The sequence below is a fragment of the Suncus etruscus genome, chromosome 4, assembly GCF_024139225.1.
Source record: "Suncus etruscus isolate mSunEtr1 chromosome 4, mSunEtr1.pri.cur, whole genome shotgun sequence".
NCBI lineage: Eukaryota > Metazoa > Chordata > Mammalia > Eulipotyphla > Soricidae > Suncus > Suncus etruscus.
Genome location: NC_064851.1, coordinates 46,917,982 through 46,940,162, shown reverse-complemented (window position 1 = coordinate 46,940,162; position 22,181 = coordinate 46,917,982). Strand labels below are relative to the sequence as shown.

At 41.1% G+C, this 22,181-nt stretch overlaps 1 protein-coding gene and 1 pseudogene across 1 annotated transcript in view; both read left to right on the top strand.

The window, feature by feature from the left end:
- Nucleotides 1–251: 251 nt before the first annotated feature.
- Nucleotides 252–21,863, top strand: LOC126007054 (BCL2/adenovirus E1B 19 kDa protein-interacting protein 3-like; annotated as a pseudogene).
- A 97-nt stretch (nucleotides 21,864–21,960) lies between these two features.
- Nucleotides 21,961–22,181, top strand: part of ARHGAP29 (Rho GTPase activating protein 29) — a 72,773-nt gene continuing 72,552 nt past the window's right edge. Inside the window, exon 1 of the mRNA XM_049772310.1 lies at nucleotides 21,961–22,050. The gene's annotated coding sequence lies outside the window, so the exon portion shown is untranslated. The remainder of the gene's footprint in view (nucleotides 22,051–22,181) is intronic.

Sequence of the window (22,181 nt, the reverse complement as noted above, 5' to 3'; positions counted from 1 at the left end):
AAACCGATGACCTTCTGCATGAAAGGCAATCGCCTTACCCTCCATGCTATCTCTCCAGCCCCGAAATATCAGTTTCTTACCAGGCTTGCAACACATGGGGTAGGAGCAGAAGTCCTGAACCAAAATGTGAATGTTAGGCAAAACTAACACCAAGGTGGAAATCCAGAAGAAAGCTGGTCATATTTGTTGTGTAGCTGCCCCGGAGCCCGAACCAGTCTTGCTGTGATTGCAGCAATTCTAGCCGTCTGACGATGTCGTCTCACTTAATAGAGCAGCCATCACCCCCCACAACAACAAAAATTGCAAGGAAGGCGAACAGTCTGCCACTGCTGGCTGGCCTCAACAGTTCCTGGGTGGAGATACCCATGAACAGCAGCAGTAGCAAAGATAATGGTAATGGAAAGAATGGGGGGCTAGAACATGTACCTTCCTCATCCTCAATCTACAATGGAGATACGGAAAAGATTTTTTTGGATGTACAACATGAATCAAGACAGAATAGTTCCAGATGTAGTTCTCACTGTGACAGCCCTTCACTGCAAGAAGACAGGCAGATCATGTTTGATGGTTGGAAATGCATACCTGCCAGGATCACAACTCTCAATCAGAAGAAGAGGCTGTAGAAGGTGAGAAAGATGTTGAGGCGTTGGGGAAAAATGCAGACTGGATGTCTGACTGGTCCAGTAGACCTGAAAACATTCAACCCAAGGAGTTCCACTTCAGACACCCTAAGTGTTTTGTCTCATTAAGCATAAGGAAAACTGGGGCCATGAAGAAAGAGGGTATTTTCTTTGCTGAATTTCTGAATGTTTCATCCCATCTCTCTTCCTTTGTCATGTTTTGGCTCAGGGTCTAGGCATCTCTATAGGAAAGAGACTGAGCATACTCTCTGCCAGCACCTATCCAGGGAAAGAAAAGTCCCTGGAAAAGCATGTGACCTGTGAGGTGGTATATTGTACAGTAGTTTATTTGAACCTGAGACCCTTGTAAGCATGACCCAAATATTACTCTATTTTTACATATCCAAGTTTAAGTAACTCTCCAAGTCAGTATTTTACTCAAACTTCATTGAGACATTTTTACTAACCTAGCTCCTTTTCTGGTCTGTAAGACACTTTAGCCTTTTCTTTTCCTTTTTTTTTTTTTTTGTCACACCTGGCAGCACTCAGGGTCACTCCTGGCTCAACGCTCAGAAATCGCTCCTGGCAGGTTCAGGGGACCATATGGGATACCGGGATTCGAACCGCTGTCCTTTTGCATGCAAGGCAAATGCCTTACCTCCATGCTATCTCTTTGGCCCTTTTTTTTTTTTTTTTTTTTTTTTTTTTGGTACTTTAGCCTTTTCTAACAGAGTTTACAGTTGTTTAGAATTTGCAAGGGCTTCTTTTCTGCAAACACCACCAGTAGATTATCATTTTGTCAACAATGCTACCATCTCCTTTTAATGCCACCAGATTGAGATCTGCATCATTAATTGTATAAATTGTACTCTTGCTAAATATCTACCATTTCTCTCTTAAATGAGATTAGGTTAGCAAATAATAGAAAAGCTTTGTTATTTTGTTTCTCAAGGCAATGGCAAGCTTTTCTAAGTTTGAATTTAGAGTTATTAAAAAGGAAAACAAATGGGGAAAAACAAGATATAATAAAACAAATATCATGGGCAATAAAATAATTACTAAAAAAAGATGTCAAGGGGACAGAGAGATAGCATGGAGGTAGGGCATTTGCCTTACATGCAGGATGGTAGTTCAAATCCCGAATCCCATATGGTTCCCCCAAGCCTGCCAGGAGCTATTTCTGAGTGTAGAGCCAGGAGTAACCCATGAGCACAGCCGGGTCTGACCCAAAAACAAACAAACAAACAAAAAATGTCAAGGTCAATAGAGCAACAAATAGAGGAACTATTTAAGGAATATCCTCAGTGACCTCTGGTAAAGAGCAGGCATGATATAGGATGTATAGTTCAATTTTCCAGAAAAATCTATTCAGTAAGAGGAGGAGAAAAGCAAGAGAGGAATTAGCCCAAGAATGGGAGTAGACAATAGTGAAAAGAAACATATATCAGTTTGATGATGAGGATAGGACTCCCCTTCACAAGCTTAAAGGCTCAGAAGCAGCAAGTGCAGGTAGCTCTAGAGACATCCATGGGCATTCAGAGAGAATCGATAAGAACTCCTGAGACTAAATATAACTAGCTCTAATTTATAGGAGAAAGAAATTAAGTGCTGGTTATACTAGCTCAACTTTCTGAAATGCTGTCTGAAATGCAAGACTGTAAATAGTATTTGGAGACCAATTTACCAATATGTAGACAGATCCCTGGTTTTGACCAAACACTTAAGCCTTTCAAGAATCTAATCCCGGGGCCGGAGAGATAGTATGGAGGTAAAGCGTTTACCTTTCATGCAGAAGGTCATCGGTTCGAATCCCGGCGCCCCATATGGTCCCCCGTGCCTGCCAGGAGCAATTTCTGAGCACGGAGCCAGGAAAAACCCCTGAGCACTGCTGGGTGTGACCCAAAAACCACACACACACACACACACACACACACACACACACACACACACACACACACACAAAGAATCTAATCCCATGAAATGAGGGTTAGTACAAACTCAGCTTCATGTACCAAGAAGTTCATGTTACCCATGAAGAGTTGGAAGTAATTGAATGAAACACAGAAAGGTAGAAAATTACACTTCCGGGGCCGGAGAGATGGCATGAAGGTAAGGCGTTTACCTTTCATGCAGAAGGTCATCGGTTCAAATCCCGGCGTCCCATATGGTCCCCTGTGCCTGCCAGGACCAGTTTCTGAGCACAGAGCCAGGGAAAACCCCTGAGCACTGCCGGGTGTGACCCAAAAATCACACACACACACACACAAAAAAAAGAAAATTACACTTCCAGAAAATAGAATTTACTCATTATAAATCAGGCTTCTAAAGAATGACATAGGAAAATGTTTATGTTATAAAATACTAGGTGGAAGCTATATACATATATAGCTATATATAGTTTATATATATAAACAAAGAAAGTGGAATATTGAGAGAATAATTTCAACTTAGAGGGAAAATTTTAATGAATATAAACTCCCCATAATGAATATAAAAAGGCTTAAAGGATGAATACTAAGTCATTAATGAGCACTATTTAGATAGTTATCATAGACTATTATAAAATTAAAATTACTATATGGAGACCGGAGAGATAGCACAGTGGTAGGGCCTTTGCCTTGCAAGCAGCAGACTCAGGACTGACATTGATTTGAATCCAGGCATTCCATATGGTTCCCCGTGCCTGCCAGAAGCAATTTCTGAGCACAGAGCCAGGAGTAACCCCTGAGTGCCACTGGCTGTGACCCAAAAATAAAAAAAAAAATTACTATAAGGCACATGTGTTTCTTGTATGCATAAATCACTGTATCTTCCCTCTTGAGATGTGGACTTTCTTACATTTATGATGGGTTGTGTACTGGGGCACTCTCTGCCTTCAGAGAAGAAGCTAGTGGTCTTCAGAGGCTCTCTCTCTTTCTCTCTGTCTCTCTCTCTCTCGCTCGCTGTCTCTCTCATCTCCTTCCCTTTCCTCAGTACCTCCAAATAAAATGTTTTGGCTTTAAAGTTCTTACAAATTTTCTAAATTTAATTTGTTTTATTATAATTGTCTGAAACTCAAAGGGAAGTATGGGATGAGGGAAACTCATTACCTTGAGGAACTCACACATGCCCGGGGGATCGAACTGCGGTCTGTCCTGGGTCAGTCATGTGCAAGGCAAATATCCTTCCACTGTGCCACTGCTCCGGCTCTATATCTAACATCTTTTAAACATTTAACATCTAATTTAATATAATTTAATATATATTTTGTTTTTTGGGTCACACCTGGCAGTGCTCAGGGGTTACTCCTGGCTCTATGCTCAGAAATTGCTCCTGGCAGGCTTGGGGGACCATATGGGGTGCCGGGATTCGAACCATAGATCTTCTGATTGTAAGGCAAATGCATTACCTCCGTGCTATCTCTCCGGTCCCATCTAACATATTTTTATCTTTTCTATATAGTAGATAAACCAGATGCACAAGATTCCTAATCTTTTACATCTAGGTTATTGAAAATTTTGTATCTATTTATATGTAGCTAAATTGACTGTTTATGTGCATAACACAGGAAAGTTAAATAAGATCCATGGTTTCATAACAAGCACAAAAAATGTATTACTTTATTAACTGGGATCAGGATCATCTTAATGGGTGTGCCTTGGTTTATAAGACATTCCAGAACTTTGGCAATGAAAAATCAGGCTGAAGAGTTGAAGGTAAGAGAATTTGTCCAACTCCAGCAACAAGTAGTTCCAGTGTCAGTGTCTGATAGGGCAGTGAACACTCAGGCCAGTAAAATGGTAAGCAAAAAATCTAATGTGATAGAAGTTATCAGTGCCAAATGGTGGTTTCTCTAGTCTGTTTTATTTAAATGCTTTAGCAAGGACCAGAGAGATAGCACAGCGGTAGGGCATTTGCCTTAGATGCAGAAGGAAGGTGGTTCGAATCCCGGCATCGCATATGACCCCCTGAGCCTGCTAGGAGTGATTTCTGAGCGCAGAGCCAGGAGGAACCCAAAACCCAACAAATAAATAAATAAATAAATGCTTTAGCAGGAGAGATGCATTTGCCTTAGTTAATGGTTGTAGAGAGTAAGAAGTTGGTGTTACAAGGATGTAGGACAGGGATCTCAAAATCACGGCCCATGGGCCATTTGCGGCCCTATGTACAACATTTTGTGGCCTGTGGCTGGCCTTCAAATATCACAGTATTCACGATTATTTGCTTACCGAATAATCGCAATAAAAATCTCATTAGTAAGAAAAAATTGAATTAAACATTCGCATACTGCGAGCAGTTCTGTTTGGGGTATGCAAATGTGTAATGCGATTTTTTTGCTATTTTTTTCTTACTAATGCGATTTTTTATTGCGAATATTCGGTAAGCGAATAATCGCGAATACTTTGTGCCTAGCGCAGACGTCATTTCCGCTGCTCCTGCCCACTGTCCCTTGCATTATCGGAGGCCTAAGGGAGAGAAGTTTATTACAGAATTAGATTTTGTCATACCTTCATCATGACTTCATCAAAGCCTGTAGTGAAGAGAAAGATTGATGACGAGCACAGACAATTTCAGGAAAAGTGGGAGATGCAGTATTTCTTTGTTGAGCACAGGGGCATCCCCACATGTCTTATTTGCTCAGAGAAAGTTGCAGTGCACAAGGAATACAACTTGAAACGCCATTATTCAACTAAACATGTTGAGGAATGTGCAAAATATCAAGGAAATGAGAGAGCCAAGCAGGTTGCCAGTCTTAAAGCATGTCTAATGAGGCAACAAGATTTCTTCAGGAAATCAACCAAAGAGAATGTTGCATCAGTCGAATGTTGCATAAGTTCCATGGTTAGTGAGATGATTGCTAAGGCAGGGAAACCATTCACAAAAGAAGAGTTTGTTAAAAAAAAAAATGCATGTTACAGGCTGCAAGTATTATCTGTCTGGAGAAGAAAGATCAGTTTAGAAAAACCAGCCTTTCTGCCAACACTGTGGCAGAGCACATTTCTGACATGTCAAGTGACATTTATCATCAACTGTGTGAGAAAGTCAAATGTTTTGATGCATACTCAATTGCTCTTGACGAGGGCACAGATATAACAGACACTGCATAGCTCACAATTTATGTCCATGGTGTTGATTGCAATTTTGAATTGACAGAGGAGCTGCTCACAATAATTCCAAAGCATGGCCAGACCACCGCTAATGAGATATTTCGGCATCTGTGTGATGCCATTGAGAATGCAGGTTTGCCATGGAAGAGGTTTATTGGAATAATAACCGATGGAGCGCCATCAATGACAGGGAGGAAAAATGGACTGATGGCACTTGTTCAAAAAAACTTGAAGAGGAGGGTGTAGAGAAGGCCATTGCTCTTCACTGCATTATCAATCAGCAGGCCCTTTGCAGTAAATGTCTGCCGTGTGACAATGTGATGTCTGTTGTTGTGAAATGCATCAACCAAATCAGATCCAGGGGCTTAAAGCACAGGAGGTTCCGTGCTTTTTTAGAGGAAATGGAGTCAGAATATGGAGATGTGCTCTATTTCACCGAGGTACATTGGCTCAGCAGGGGAAATGTCCTGAAAAGAGTTTTTGAGTTGAGAGAAGTGAAAGCCTTCATGGAGAAGGATGGGAATGCTGCTTCTGAGTTGAGTGATCACAAATGCTCATGGACTTAGCTTTTCTTGTTGACATCACACATAAGTTGAATGTACTAAACAAGATGTTACAAGGCCCGGGGCAGCTTATCAGTGCTGCCTATGACAACGGGAGAGCATTCTCCACAAAACTTGTGTTATGGAAATCCCAGCTCTCTCAGACAAACCTTTGCCATTTCCCAGCATGCAAGGAACTTGTGGATGCAGGCATACCATTCAGTGGTGAGAAATATGTTGATGCTATTTTTAAGCTAGAGAAGGAATTTGATCACAGATTTGCAGACTTCAAAAAGCACAGAGCCACTTTCCAAATTTTTGTGGACCCCTTTTTCTTTGATGGGCAAGATGCCCTTCCTGTGCTTCAAATGGAGCTCATTGACCTGCAATGCAACTCTGATCTCAAAGCCAAGTTCAGGGAGATTAGTGAAAAAGCAGACATGCATGGGCAATATTTTTGTTTTGTTTTGTTTTTTGGGCCACACCCGGCGATGCTCAGGGGTTACTCCTGGCTGTCTGCTCAGAAATAGCTCCTGGCAGGCACGGGGGACCATATGGGACACGGGGATTCGAACCAACCACCTTTGGTCCTGGATCGACTACTTGCAAGGCAAACACTGCTGTGCTATCTCTCTGGGCCCTGCATGGGCAATTTTTGAGAGAACTGCCCCCCAGCTTCCCTGAGCTTTCCCGAATGTTCAAGCGCACTATGTGCCTTTTTGGGAGCACGTATTTGTGTGAAAAGTTATTCTCCACATTGAACTTCAATAAGTCTAGACTTAATGATGATCATCTTTTTTTTTTTTTTTTTTTTGGTTTTTGGGCCACACCCGTTTGACGCTCAGGGGTTACTCCTGGCTATGAGCTCAGAAATCGCCCCTGGCTTGGGGAGACCATATGGGACGCCGGGGGATCGAACCGCGGTTTGTCCTACGCTATCTAGCGCTTGTAAGGCAGACACCTTACCTCTAGCGCCACCTTCCCGGCCCCAATGATGATCATCTTCAAGCCATACTGAGGGTCTCAACTGCTTCCTCTTTAAAGCCATATATGGTTCAGATTTGTGAGAAGAATCACTGTCAAGTCTCTGGCAGCAAGGAATAGGCAAAAGATGCCATGTTCAGAAGAACTGTTCATGATCTTCACTCAATGTTCTATTCATGTTCAGAAGAAATAATTAAAACTGTTAATAATGACGTTTGAGGACTTTTTTTTTTGTGAAGTCTCTTATGTGGCCCTGCCTCACCCCGACTTTGCCTCCTGCGGCCCCCAGTTAAATTGAATTTAAGACCCCTGATGTAGGATAGAAGGACATCAGAGAACACTCTACTGTTTTTGCACCAGAGAAACCAGGACCTCATTTATGAATATGAAACTGGAGCCAGGATATGATTCAAGTGGTAGAACACATAGCTAGAAGATCTAAGGCCCTGAGTTTGACAATACTTGGCTCCTGAAGCACCACTGGTAGTAGCCCTGGTGGTCTCTGTGCACCAGGCATGGCCCTGGTAACCCCCTAGCACCTTGGGCAGACGCACACACCATCAAGTTTAGCATCTTTAGCATTTTGGCGCTAAATTTTTCAGGAGCCCTATGTTCCTAAAGATTTGGTCTTTACCAGTGACTAAATGCTGAACCAAAGCAAAAAAAGGTATTTTTATAGAAGATATTCAAGGTCATAATTTTCATAGCAATGAGAGTTCAAAAGGAATTCATTCAACACTCATTTTAAAAAAATGCCCCAAGAGACAGGAGAAAGTTGAACTCCACCTTGGGAAGCTGATGCCAAAGATAAGAGTTTGGAGTCAAGTTTGATATGAATTCAAATCTAGCTTTTACTATTTACTACCTGCCTGACTGTTCACACTGGCTTCTTTAAGTCTCAGTTTCCTCATTAGAACAATGGAGATAGCAACATTTTCCTCATAGAGCTTTTGTGAAATATAAATGAGATCATCTGGTTAATGAAGTTAGTGGATGGGAAGTACTAGCTAAAATCATTGTTAAGATGGCCATTTCAGACATTTTTTTATCATCTGATTTTTATTAGAATTTTCTAGAGCAAGAAGTCCCTGGAATGTGGGAGTCTCTACATCACCAGTTAACTGAGACACTATACCTCCAATAACATACTTATTATTCAGAGACTTAATTTATTTACTTATTTTAAAAGTTTTATCTTTGTTTTTGGGTCACATCCAGAAGTATCAAGTCTTACTCCTGGCTTTGTGCTCAGAAATCACACATAACAGGGCTCAGAGCCAAGACCAAACAGGAGTCAGCCACATTCAATGTAAGCACTTTATCTGCTGTATCTCTCATTCAGAAATTTTAACCCAAGAGGCTACAGACTGACTGCTGCCAGACTAGATTCTGCCTTTGTGAATTTTCCTTGACTTGGACAAAATATTAACACATTTGGAATTTACTTGCCACATAAAAATAAAAGATGTTCCTGGGGCTGGAGAGATAGCATGGAGGTAGGGTGTTTGCCTTGCATGCAGAAGGACAGTGGTTCGAATCCTGGCATCCCATAGAGTCCCCAGAGCCTGCCAGGAGCAATTTCTGATTGCAGAGCCAGGAGTGACCCTGAGTGCTGCCGATATGGTATTACCCCAAAACAAAGCAAAAACAACAACAACAACAAACAAACAAAAATATCCTTTAATTTTGGGCCTAATACACTGGAAGTCCAGGTATACTATACCCAAATTTCTGAGAATGAGCCAAGGTAATTTGGGACATGTGGAATATCATCTAAGCAGAGATTTTAGGGGCTAGACTTAATCAGTCTGGCTTCTGTCAGGAGTCTGACAGATTCAGGAGCTTTCAGATTGGCCCCATTTAGTTTGTTGTGTTCAACTTTTATTTTAACACATTATTATATTATATTGTATTTATTATATCATATAATATCATATCATATCTTATTTCTGTCCTAGGTGTCTACTAGCTTTCTAACTCTAAGAGTATAAGTTGCATAGTCAATCAATGCATATGCTAGACCTCATGCAACATGCAAGTGCTACCAGAGATTCTGATAGAATTTCCAATGGCATAGTAATGCCTATGTCATGCTGTTTGCACTCTGTCATTATCCAGTATCTTATTAATAATTAGTTCTCTGCATCTTATGGGCATATATCACTGGCTGAATCTCCTATGTCACAATATTTATGTAGCAACATAGCAAATTCTTGAAGTGCCTTTTGAAATGTAAATGAATCATCTGAAAGGAACATAAGCTAATTCTTGAAAAGTTCTTTTTTTGTATTTTGGTGTCACACTTGGCAAAGCTCAGGGATTACTTCTGGCTCTGTGCTCAGGGATCACTCCTGAAGATGCTTAGGGGACCACATGGAATGCTAGGATTGAACTCAGGTCAGGCAGAAGCAAAATAAGTGCTCTACCTATTTGTGCTATCACTCCAGCTCACAAATTCTTTAAAAAATTTTAATTGTCAAGGAGTGTCCATTTGATGATTGAATTGGATTCCAAAGATTTGCTTAAAAGTTTATTATAGAGAAAATGAAAGTGTATTTCTATATTGCTGTCACTAGCCCCACCCCATACCAAAATCAAATAAATTAAATAAAATATACACTAGGTTATCTAAATATTAGCACAGGTCAGAGAACCAGCTTAAAGAACTGACTGCATTCTTTATATTCAGGTGACTCAAGTTCAGCCCCTAGCTCTGCATGGTCCCCTGTATACAGCTGGGAGTGTCCCTCAACTGCAGCCTGGTGTGATCTGACAAGATAAAGATAAGATCCTGGACCAGGGCCCAGCGGCATTTGCCTTGCAAGCAGCGATCCAGGACCAAAGGTGGTTGGTTCGAATCCCGGTGTCCCATATGGTCCCCCGTGCCTGCCAGGAGCTATTTCTGAGCAGACAGCCAGGAGTAACCCCTGAGCACCGCCTGGTGTGGCCCCCCCCCAAAAAAAAGATCCTGGACCATAAAGGATGCCAGAGATTGAACCCAGGTCAAGCCTCATGCAAGGCAAATACTTTACCCACTGTTCTATTGCTCTGGCCTCTGTTCCTTTTCTTTATTAAGAACTATTTTTTTTTATTTTTAATTTTTAATTATGAGAACAATGATGCAAAGAGGACATGGTAAAGTTACAGTGAAAGGACAATCGCCCATAAACAGAGTTCTCAGAAGAAATCCCCTTGCTGATGCCTAAATATTGTACTTACAGTCAAAAAAACATTAAGAAAAATAAGGCAGAATCCATGTACAATTACTTTGTCCACAAGTCCCCAGATTGTAGTACATTATAACATTTCTTAGCAGTACACAAATCAACCTAAAGCATGAGATTTATGTGACTCCTTAACATTGAAGGCATAGTATTTTTTAATATATTCATGCACATACATATTAGTTTAAGTTAACATCAAAAGTTTAAGAGTTTTTTTTTTAAGGGTTAGTCAAAAGGGCACAGTAAAAACGGTGTAAGAGTGGCAAATATTGTTTGCATAGGCCCACCAAAATATGGGGGGGGGTCATAGAAAGGAATAGCCTTGGTCTAAATACAAGGAGACCACTACCCCTGAAGTTTCCTGGCATAAGACCAACTCTAGGCTCCAGGCAAACTAGTTTATTCAATTCAAGTCATTGTAGTGCCAATACAGTTTTATTTTTCATGCAGTTCTATTGTTGGCATCAGGTTTTTGTATTAAAGATCCTGGAATCTGCACATCCTACATTGAAGTCAGGTTGGTGTGGAGTATCCTCTAGTTTCACCTCACAATTAAGGGGCAATACAGAAAGCCTTGTCCAGTAAGCAGATCATTGTTGTTGTTAAGTCTTCTCAGTGTTAAGGAAAGTCTCTTTTGAGTAGATCAATGTCAGAGCAGCTGTAGGGTGTTCCCTGGTAGAGGATTGCCTCCAGGTGATGTTATAGACAATCTTGGATGTTTTGTAGATGTCTTCTCTAGATCAGGGGTGAATGGAGAATGCCCATTCTTCTGAGGCCTGTGCCAGGTCTTTATGTCAATGTTCAGGGTGTAAGGTCCCATTGCACTACAAGATTTGTGTGTTCCCATCTCTATTAGATAAGAACTTATTGGTATGTATAGTATTTTCCCATTATAGTGTGCCTAAGCAAACAAGAAATAAAGCCACATGGCGTTATCAGAGTATATGGGGGCGTAAGAATACGTCCAACAATACCCATGACTTGGTTCAAACATAAGCATTAAACTGAGGGATTCTTTCACACCAAATTCCATATTGAGCAGTTCACAAAGAGAAGATAAAAAAAAGGGGGGGGGGATCGTCACTGTATAAGAAAATATTCAGCAAAAGTTATAGCCATCAAAGAAAACACCCATAAAATGTTGAAAAGACATGTGTCCTTTTTATGCCTTTTGGAATAGTTGGGTGGGTGTTAACTCCAGGGCACCACTTTGGTCTGTGACTTAGGACTCTACAGTACTTAAGTTAAAAAGGGTAAATGAGGAGTAATGATGATAGGGGTGAAGGAAGTTAAAGAGAAAAATGATCTTTTGTAGGGGTGTGCAAAAGGGCAGAGTACAAACGGACATTCTGCATACATAAAAACATAATTCAATGATAGTGAGTACTACCCGCGTGATTTTGAAAATATAGACTGGAAAGAGATTACCAGTGACTGCGTCAAGAAGCTGGGAGTCCTGAAGTTCAGAGCCCCACCCAGACCCTCCCTAAGGAGACGAATGGGGGAAAGCCTAGGGTACCTTCAAGCTCCGCTAAGGGACCCAACTCGCTGGCTTGCCCAGGCATGTGGCCCGGGGAAGCCCTGGAGATCTGGAGCAAGGCGGTAGAGGGGTACTGGGGTTACCCGAGTCCTGCACCCACCCTAGGCCTGGTTAAGAAGGCCTATGGCGGGGCCGGGCGGTGGCGCTAAAGGTAAGGTGCCTGCCTTGCCTGAGCTAGCCTTGGACAGACCGCGGTTCGATCCCCCGGTGTCCCATATGGTCCCCCAAGCCAGGAGCAACTTCTGAGCACATAGCCAGGAGTAACCCCTGAGCGTTACCGGGTGTGGCCCAAAAACCAAAAAAAAAAGAAGGCCTATGGCATGGCGGAGGCCTGCCGAACCCCATGCTGCTAGACTCCCGGCTCCCAGGAAGGAAAGAGATCCTTCAAGAAGCTGGGAGGCCAGAAAGGAACTACTTTTTTTTTTTGAATTCTGAATCAAGGGCCAATGATAATATAAGTAAATTACTAAGGCAGTTTGGAAAACAATCTCCTCCCCATTTGTATGTGCAAAATGCTTACTTATGCTGTATCTGTAGAATAGACTTAGTCTATAATAATACCAAGGCCCTTTATTACCTAGAATATTTGATAAATACCAAAAATGCACCAAAGTGCATTATTTGAAATTTAGACTGTGAAATAGATGTAGTGGCTTTATGGAACGAAAAGTTAGGCAATGTTGGGACCAGGGTGATAGCACAGCGGCAGGGCATTTGCCTTGTATGTGGCTGACCCAGGACCGACCTGGTTCGATCCCGGGCATCCCATATGGTCCCCTGAGCCAGGGCCATTTCTGAGTACATGGCCAGGAGTAAACCCTGAGCATCACCGTGTGTCCCAATATTCAAAAAATAAAATAAAAGGAAAGAGAAGATAGGCAATGTTGCTTTGAATATAGTCTTCTAAATAACTGGTTGTACATCTTGGATAAATCAGTTATTTCAATGTGATATAGTTTATTATCAGAAATATGAATAATAATTGGGGACCAGAGCTATGGTCCACTGTGCCTGCCAGGAGTAATTCCTAAGTGCACAGCAAGGAGTAAGTCCTGAATACAGCAGGGTGTGACCCCTCAAAATATTTTGAATAAGAACCATAACAATAATTTATATTTCACAGTCTTGTTTTGAAGATAGATTGGGATAATATACGTGGTAGGTTATTTTTACATTATAAAATGCTACGGGGTTAAAAATAACATACAAGTTAATTCATGTTTACTAAACTTTTATTCTGAGCCAAGTGGTCTGATGGGATCACTATTATCAACTTGCCACCAACACTAATTGGAGTGGCAGCAATAGTGTCCTCTAAAACTGCCATTCTAGATCGAGGCTCCCTTCTACTCTGAGCAGAAACCAGCCTCCTCCCACTGAAAATACTCACAGAACCCCAGGCTTGTAAACATCCTGCCTTCTGATTTTAATGACAATATTACAATGGAGATGATGCCGCATCCTGGCCTACACCCTAGAGTAGGAGTGATATTGACTCATTGTGAATTCTGAATATATGAAGAAATGCTCCACTTAAAGAGCTGGATAGAGGCGACTTTCAGTTAGTCTTGAACTTAATAATTTGGGGGAAGGGAAAGGAAAATGATTCTGGGTTGAGCTAGAACATACTTTTGATGTCATTTTATTCCTAGAGTTTAAATGATAGTTCTCTGTGTGTTAGTTCACCTCCATAATTATCATAGACAGGGTGGTTTAAGAGAAATGCACTCACAATTCTGGAAGCTCAAAGTCTGAAATCAAAGTGCCAGCATGGTTGGCCTTTCTGAGGCTTGTAGATGACTATCTTCTCCCCATACCTTGGATAATCTTCTTTCTGTGAGTGTCTGTATATTAGGCTTTTTTTTTTTTTTTCTTTCTTATAAGGACACTTGTGATTCGGATTGGGGCCCATAGATGTTCTTGTTTTAACTTAAACAACTGCTTAAAAACTCTATCCCAAATACAGTCACATTATAAAGTTTGGGGGATTAAATTCAACTCATAGATCAGTCAGTGTTAGGTCAATCAGTGATTTACTTTGTTCTCAAGAAGTTCTTCTTATGAGAGAAAAGAAAAGTGTTTGTAGGCTGGGAGGTGGGGTGAGGGTGGAGGACACAAAGGTAAAACTGGGAAACTGGTAGCAGGAAATGAACATTGGTGAGGGTTCAGTGTTGGAATATTGTATGACCAAAATTCAACTATCAACAAATTTTTAACTCTATAGCTCTTAATGATTTAATTACTTCTGTTTGTTTGTTTGTTTTTTTGATCCACACCCGGCGACCCTCAGGGGTTACTCCTGGCTATGTGCTCAGAAATCGCTCCTGGCTTGGGGGACCATATGGAGTGCCGGGGGATTGAACTGAGGTTCGTCCATCCTAGGCTAGTGCTGGCAAGGCAGACACCTTACTGCCCCACACCACCACTCCGGCTCCTGATTTAATTTTTTTTTTTTTTTTTTTGGTTTTTGGGCCACACCCTGCGGCGCTCAGGGGTTATTCCTAGCTATCTGCTCAGAAATAGCTCCTGGCAGGCATAGGGGACCATATGGGACACCGGGATTCGAACCAACCACCTTTGGTCCTGGATCGGCTGCTTGCAAGGCAAACGCCGCTGTGCTATCTCTCCGGGCCCTTAATTTATTTTTTTAAAAAAGTTCTCCCTATAGAATTGGGAGACATTGGTGGTGTGAATATTGCACTGGTGAAGGGGATTATTCTTTCTTTTTTTTTTAATAATTAAAACCCAAGTATAAACATGTTTGTAATCATGGTGTTTAAATAAAGTTTTTTGTTTGTTTGTTTTGGTTTTGGTTTTTGGGTCACACCTGGCGGTGCTCAGGGGTTACTCCTGGCTGTCTGCTCAGAAATAGCTCCTGGCAGGCACGGGGGACCATATGGGACACCGGGATTCGAACCAACCACCTTTGGTCCTGGATCAGCTGCTTGCAAGGCAAACACTGCTGTGCTATCTCTCCGGGCCCTAAATAAAGATATTTAAAAAAAGTTCTCCCAATAATTTCTATCTTCTTTATTCTTATTACCACTCCTCCCAACAGTTCTGTACTGCCTCTACTGACCAAACCATCTTGTTCCTTTAGTTTAGTATTTCAAACACTGATTTACTAATATAACATTGCAATTCCCATTGGCAACTCTATTACATAGATGTGTTAGGAAAAGTTATGTAAATTAAAAGATCAATTCACAGTGAAAGAAACATTTTCAAGAAATCTTTTATAATCTACTGTTCCCTGACCCATATCTAATGCTTTTACTTTTTTTTTTTTTTTTTTTTGTCTCTAAGTATTTCCAAGGACTAAAGACTTCTTATCTACAAGCCTACTCATTTCCTTAGATTCTACTTTCTTGGTAGAATTGCTTTATCTTTTAATCATTTTTCCAAAACATAACCTTCCCTTTCCCTTTGTCTTTTAGTCATTCCTCAAAAGGAAGTCGTTAGAAATCAGCTCCCTGGTGTTCATTCCAACTTAGACTATGATCTTCATTTAACTGCTCATACAAACGATCTAAAACAGATTTCACCTCATAGTTCTACTCAGGTTAACTCCTAAGCAAGGTAACCTATTGTCCTGATGCCTTGTTTCCTATTACATCTATTCTCCACCCTGAAGATACTAAGCTGATGGTTTCAGTGATATTACATAACAGGTATTTCATCACTTTTTTTTGGTTAGTTGGATATATACTGATGTTTGTGACCTCATATACTCTAGTGGCATGTGGTATACAGACAAAATTTAATTACACTGAGAATCCTAAACAGACTATGTCATCTAACACAATTGGAATGTTGAATCTACCAATGGTGAAAGACAATCGGTAAATATTTCTAAAGGTTTTTGAAACAAAGCATTTATAGATATTTGGAAACCTTATCAGTAGAGGATTAGTCACTCATAGAAATATTTTTTTCCTGTACTTTCTTTGTGTTAACATAAACCCCATATTACTAGTTATTCAAATATCCCAGAACAAAATCATCTTAAATCCAGGCTTTCTAAATGTTTGGATAATAATATTTCTTCTAATGATACAGATTTAGTGCCTCTTGAATGATCTTAAAAGAAAACTTTGTTAAAACAGGTTTATAAAACTAAGTATTTTTTCATTAAAATAAGTGGGTTTTTTTTTTTATAAGCAGGTATGTTCCAATTTTCTAGCAAGCATGCCACAGGCAGCAATCCTATAAAAATACATAGTTAGAAAGATAAGCAGTCATTAAGGTCCCTTCTTGCAGTATTGTTTCTCATGGTTCAGCAATATTTGTTCAGTGGAGGATAAAGGAGATTAGTAATGTTTCCACTGTGCTCTACTCCTTCAGAAAGTCAGCTAGCTTTCCCTTAAGGAGCAAAGCAACAATATATGTGTGTTGCAAAGTGCCTTTAGGACAATATTCCACTGAAGGAACAAACCAAACACCTTCTGGGTTTCAGGCTATGAAACCTATTTTTTTCAGGGCCATTATTTTTCAGTAACTGAAGACGACACTCAGACCCTCCAAAATAAAAGGAGAAAATTGTAGAAATGATGTCATATTTTAATATGCTGGCATAGTTAAATATTTACTTGAAAAGCCAAGGATAATGCAGGAGGTACTGATCTAGTTTCATACAGACATTTAAAAACATTAATTTATCAGTTTATGTTGAAAGAGCTGTGGGATTATTTATAGTCTAGGTGTCATCTCTGGGAATGATGGCCTAGGCCTTCCTTTAAAATATGAAGTGTGGGGGCAAGAGAGATAGCACAGTGGTAGGGCATTTGCCTTGCAAGTAGCCAATCCAGGATGGACAGGGTTCAAATCCCGGCATCCCATATGGCCCCCCGAGCCTGCCAGGAGCAATTTCTGGGTGCAAAGGCAGGAATAGCCCCTGAGCGCTGCTAGGTGTGACCCAAAAACCAAAAAAGAAGTGTGTTGGGAGATAGTTCAATAGTCTGCACATATGCTTTTATGTGGGAAGTGGGCCCGGTGTGATAAAAAAGCAAATATACAAACAACAACAACAACAACAACAACAACAACAAAAGAAGCGCAGGGCTATGGAGATTGTTTAAAGAGCTGGAGTATATGCCTGACATACAATGGGTCCCAGGTTCAATCACCTGTCACTACATGGACTCCTAAACACCTCTGAGTATAGTTCTGGTGAACCCTTCAATACTACTAGAATTTCCTCTCTCAAGAAAAAAATGGGGCGGGGGGGGGGAGGGGGAGGCGGAGCGGTGGCGCAAGTGGTAAGGCATTTGCCTTGCCAGCGATAGCCTAGGATGGACCAAGGTTCAATCCCCCGGTGTCCCATATGGTCAATCAAGCCAAGAGCAATTTCTGAGCACATATCCAGGAGCAACCCCTGAGTGTCACCAGGTGTGGCCCCCGAAAAAAGCAAAAAGGAAAAGAAAAAAAACAACAACCAAGGAGGATGGAGTAGATTAGCTCTATATCCCTTTTGACTTTGGAAATATTGTCTTGGGAAAAATAGATTTTGTCTTCCCATCTTGCAATTTCTTGAGGATAGAATGATATGGGATACTCCAAAGCAAAGTGACATTCCATGAACAGAGTACATAGGTGAGAGTTAGCCACATAATTTACCTTATCTAGTAAGGAAATTGAAGGAATTTTATGGAATTGAAGGAAAAAACTGTTTACCCACAATTTACAAAAAGGGAAGGAAATCATTTCAAATTCTTAGTGTTACTATGGTTCTTTCAGATAATGGTTGGGTGAATAATTAAACTTGGCATGTGTCAATCTGTTGATTATAAGCAGCTAACATAAAATCTTTGTCAAATAAAACAATGTGGTTCACATATCTGATTAAAAATAATCAAAGTGAATAGGAAGCTCTGCAACCTGATGAATAACCCTTGATGAACACCAGAATTCAAGATGTATTAGCATCACAGCTAAGCATGTATGCCTGATCTTAGTCATTGCAACAACAAATGGCAACATCCTAAGAATGAAGGTTCTCAGGGGACCATATAATTCAGAGGATCGATCTTGGGTCTCCAGCATGCAAAGCATAAACTCAGACGACTGAGCCATCCACTGGTCAAAAAAAAAAAAAAAAAAAAAAAAAGCCTTGGGGCAAGAGGGTCCTTGATTTATCTAAAGATCAGCAAGAAGGAGTCCAGAGGTATAGTACAGAGGGTTAGGGCATTAGCCTTGCACATGACCAACAAGGGTTTAATCCCGGGGCCGGGTAGGTGGCGCTGGAGGTAAGGTGTCTGCCTTGCAAGCGCTAGCCAAGGAAGGACCGCGGTTCGATCCCCCGGCGTCCCATATGGTCCCCCCAAGCCAGGGGCGATTTCTGAGCACATAGCCAGGAGTAACCCCTGAGCGTCAAACGGGTGTGGCCCAAAAACAAAAAAAAAAAAAAAAAAGGGTTTAATCCCCAGCATTCCATATGGTCTCCCAAGCTGTGCCATGAGAGATACCTGAATGCAGAGAATGAGTAACCCCTGAGCACTGTTGGATATAGTCCAATTGCCCCCCCCCCCAAATTAACAAGAAATCCTGAGTGACAGAAGAAGAACAAAAAAAGAGATTCCCTCTATTAGGTTCAATGGAAAGTAAGGTCAAACTAATCTTCATCTTTTTTGTTTGTTTTTTTGTTTTTGGGTCATACCCAGCAGTGCTCAGGGGTTACTCCTAGTTCTATGCTCAGAAATCACTCCTGGCAGGCTCCAGGGATTATATAGGGTGCCGGGAATTGAACCACCGTCCTTCTACATGCAAGGCAAATGCCCTACCTCCATGATATCTCTTCGACCCCAGTAATCTTCATCTTAATATCAATTTTTATTAAGTCTAATAGAAACTATTTTTGTTATCTCCCAGGTTTTCATTTGTTAACTGGGTTTGAGAATAGTACCTCATAGGGTTATTGAGAAGTCTAAATAGAGTAATCCCTAGAGATTTTTTAGTTAACCATAATCTTCATTATCATCTCTTTAGTTTTCATCATCTTTTTAGTTTTCATTCTTTTCTTTTCAGTGACCATTAATTACTGATAGAGTTGCCATGCACACATTCATACATTAGGCAGGGCCATGGTACTTGGTGGCCTTTATGTGTTAAATGTCTTTGAGAAAGTTCAAAACAATATTTACAACAGGAGTTTGAAACTTAGTATTTCAATTTAGCTATCTGTGACTATAGCTATGTCTATGTATATATGTAGATATACATATCTATTCCTATATATACATAGATATAGCTATATGTGACTATGGTATCATATCCATAGATTCACTTGACATTTTTTTTTTTTTGATTTTTGGGTCACACCCGGCAGTGCTCAGGGGTTCCTCCTGGCTCTACACCCTGAAATCGCTCCTGGCAGGCTCGGGGGACCATATGGGATGCCGGGATTCAAACCACTGTCCTTTTGCATGCAAGGCAAATGCCCTACCTCCATGCTATCTCTCCGGCCCCAGGTTCGCTTGAGATTTTAATTTCTTTTTTCAGTGTTAGCCTGTTTCCTTTCCTCAGAAGGACATAATTACACTTAGATATTTACAACGTCTTTCACATTCATTTCTATTATGTGGTCTGAATTGATTCCTGGTTTTTCAATGACAACTATCATGGAATCAGGATTAATAATCTGCTTTTACTAGTTTGGAATCTGGAGTCTTTGTACCTTTGTACTTTGTAGTCTGTCAGGCTCTGGTAGTGAGCAAAAACAGCAGCAGTGATGTAGAAAGCTGCCTGCCTTCAGCACATTTCTGTTTACTTCCATTATTCTTTCTCCCAGGCATTTGATAAGCCTATGGAAGTACTCAATATTTGCAAAATGAATGAAAACAGGTCAGGGCTTCTAGACAATGTAGTGTATTCATCAATAGATTATTGCTGAAATGTGGCAGAGAAGAACTTCTGACCACTGTTTTCTGCTGTGGTCTGGGCTCTCATCTCCCTTGACCACAGAAACATCATCTTTAGGGTTAATTTCCTTACCTCAGGCATGAGGTATCTGGGACAAGCTTTGCTTTATTCCTGAGGCAATAAATTCCAGTTTCCCTGAATGTAATTCCATTGTGACAAGTTGAGCAGAACTTTTGATCAAAACAAAACAAAACAATCCCTGGAAAGATCTGTATTTCTGGGCTCATAGGCCATTCTATCAATATTTCTCCAAAAAATAGTTTGTCTTGCTTTCTTCTGTACTAAATGCCTGTGTAATGTAACACCATAGATCTCTACAATCTAATTAGTGCACATATACGCTGCCAAGTAAAATACTCCATGAGAACCACGTATTACAGCATAGGGTGTTATATAGCAAATAATGTTCAGCTTGAAGACTGCTTCTCAGTACAGAGAGCAAGAAAACTAAGGGGAGAGCTGGTATTTTATCATGAAAAAGGGAAGAAAATTTTAATAGAATTTTCATGTGTTAGAAGTTAATGATCTTATAAGTACTATGCTTATAAAATAGAAAATTATGCCATATTCATGTATTAGTATTACTCTAGCACCCAATTTTACCTATGATTATTATTTATGATTCCTGGTCCTCTAAGAAAATCACATGCAATGATCTTAAAGGAGAAATACTTATCTGTTTAAAAAAGGAGAGAATTGGGCCAGAGGGATAGCATGGAGGTAAAGCGTTTGACTTTCATGCAGAAAGTTCGAATCCCAGCGTCCCATATGGTCCCCAGAGCCTGCCAGGAGCGATTTCTGAGCGCGGAGCCAGGAGTAACCCCTGAGCGATGCCGGGTGTGACCCAAAAACCAAAAAATAAATAAAATAAAAATAAAAAAGGAGAGAAAGAGAAAAACCAGTTGGATTATAAAGGTCATGAAATGCTGTTACAGGATTTGGTGCAGGTCCTTTATTCCTTTATTATCCTTTATTCCTTTATTATCCTTTATTCTTTCTTTCCTTTTTCAAAGATATGAGCCACCAGTTTCAAATAATAAATTTCTGACATCCATTTTTTCTCGGGTAATAAATATGTGTATTCATTTTTCTTTATCTGTATTCATTTTTATCAAAGTGAATTACCCTCTTTTTCTGACAAATTTTCCTCAAACATCATAGTTCTCTCTACTAATGAGGTTGAGTGGAGAAACATAAATGTCTAATATTTTTGAGGAAAAAAAAAAAAGAATATGGGAAGGATGAGACTTACAAATTCCCTCTATATTATGTTACCTATTTATTCAAATATTATTCCTGGCATGCCTACTATGACTCTGCAGCGAAGGCATGAAATAAAGCATTCTTGGTAGAGTTGGTAAGTATTATGAACAATGTACTCTAGTCAAGAAAAACACTTTCCCTTTTTAATCCATGATCTGTGGCCCAACCTCTAAAGAAACACTTAATCATGTTTTGTTGGTGTTTCCCCTAAAGAAGTTGATAAAACTCAAGGAGCATTCAATGATAAGAAGCAACAAGCACAGGGTACTAGGGGGACAAACAAGCTGGCAACCAACTGGTATTTATCAAGCGACTTCTATGAGACAGCAGCATTAAAAAAAAAAAAAAAAAAGTAAATTTTGATTAGCTCTCTGAAAGTGACCGTCCATAGAAGAGAATTTGAAGTGAAGGAAAATGTGCATTTTTGCTACCAAAGGGAGAAAGAAGGCAGGCGGGAGAGAGCGGACAAAACAAGGGGGTGGGAAGAGCAGATTCCCTGTTGGAATTTAGTGTCCACTAAGGAAGCTGCTTGCTTACCCAGGGCCTGGGCGCAAACACGACTAACTTGCCCGCCGCCCCCACCTGCTGCTGCTGCTGCTGCTGCTGCTGCTGCGGCTGTGCGCAGGACCACGCCCCCTGAGCTCGCGGACCAATGGGACGAACGCTGGTGGGTGTGTCTAGACTAGTGGGCGGAGCCAAGCGGAGGGCGGTGGGCGGGGCGGGCGGCGAGGCTCGACCGGCTGGTCAGTCCGTCTGCGCGGTCGTGGCGGTAGCTGCTCTGGCGGCGGCGGCGGCGGCTCGGCCGGGCGTCCGCGGGGCGTGGGGGATGGGGGCGGCGAGCTGGAGCCCGCGGCGGCGGTCGCGGCGGCGACGGTGAGTGAGTCCGGCCCGGGTCGGGGTCGGGGTCGGGGTCGGGGTGGGGGTCGTGCCCTCCGGCTTCTTTCTCCAAGTTCTTGGAGGTCTTGTTCCCTTGGGTCCTTTGGGAAGTTGGGGTGACCTTTTCT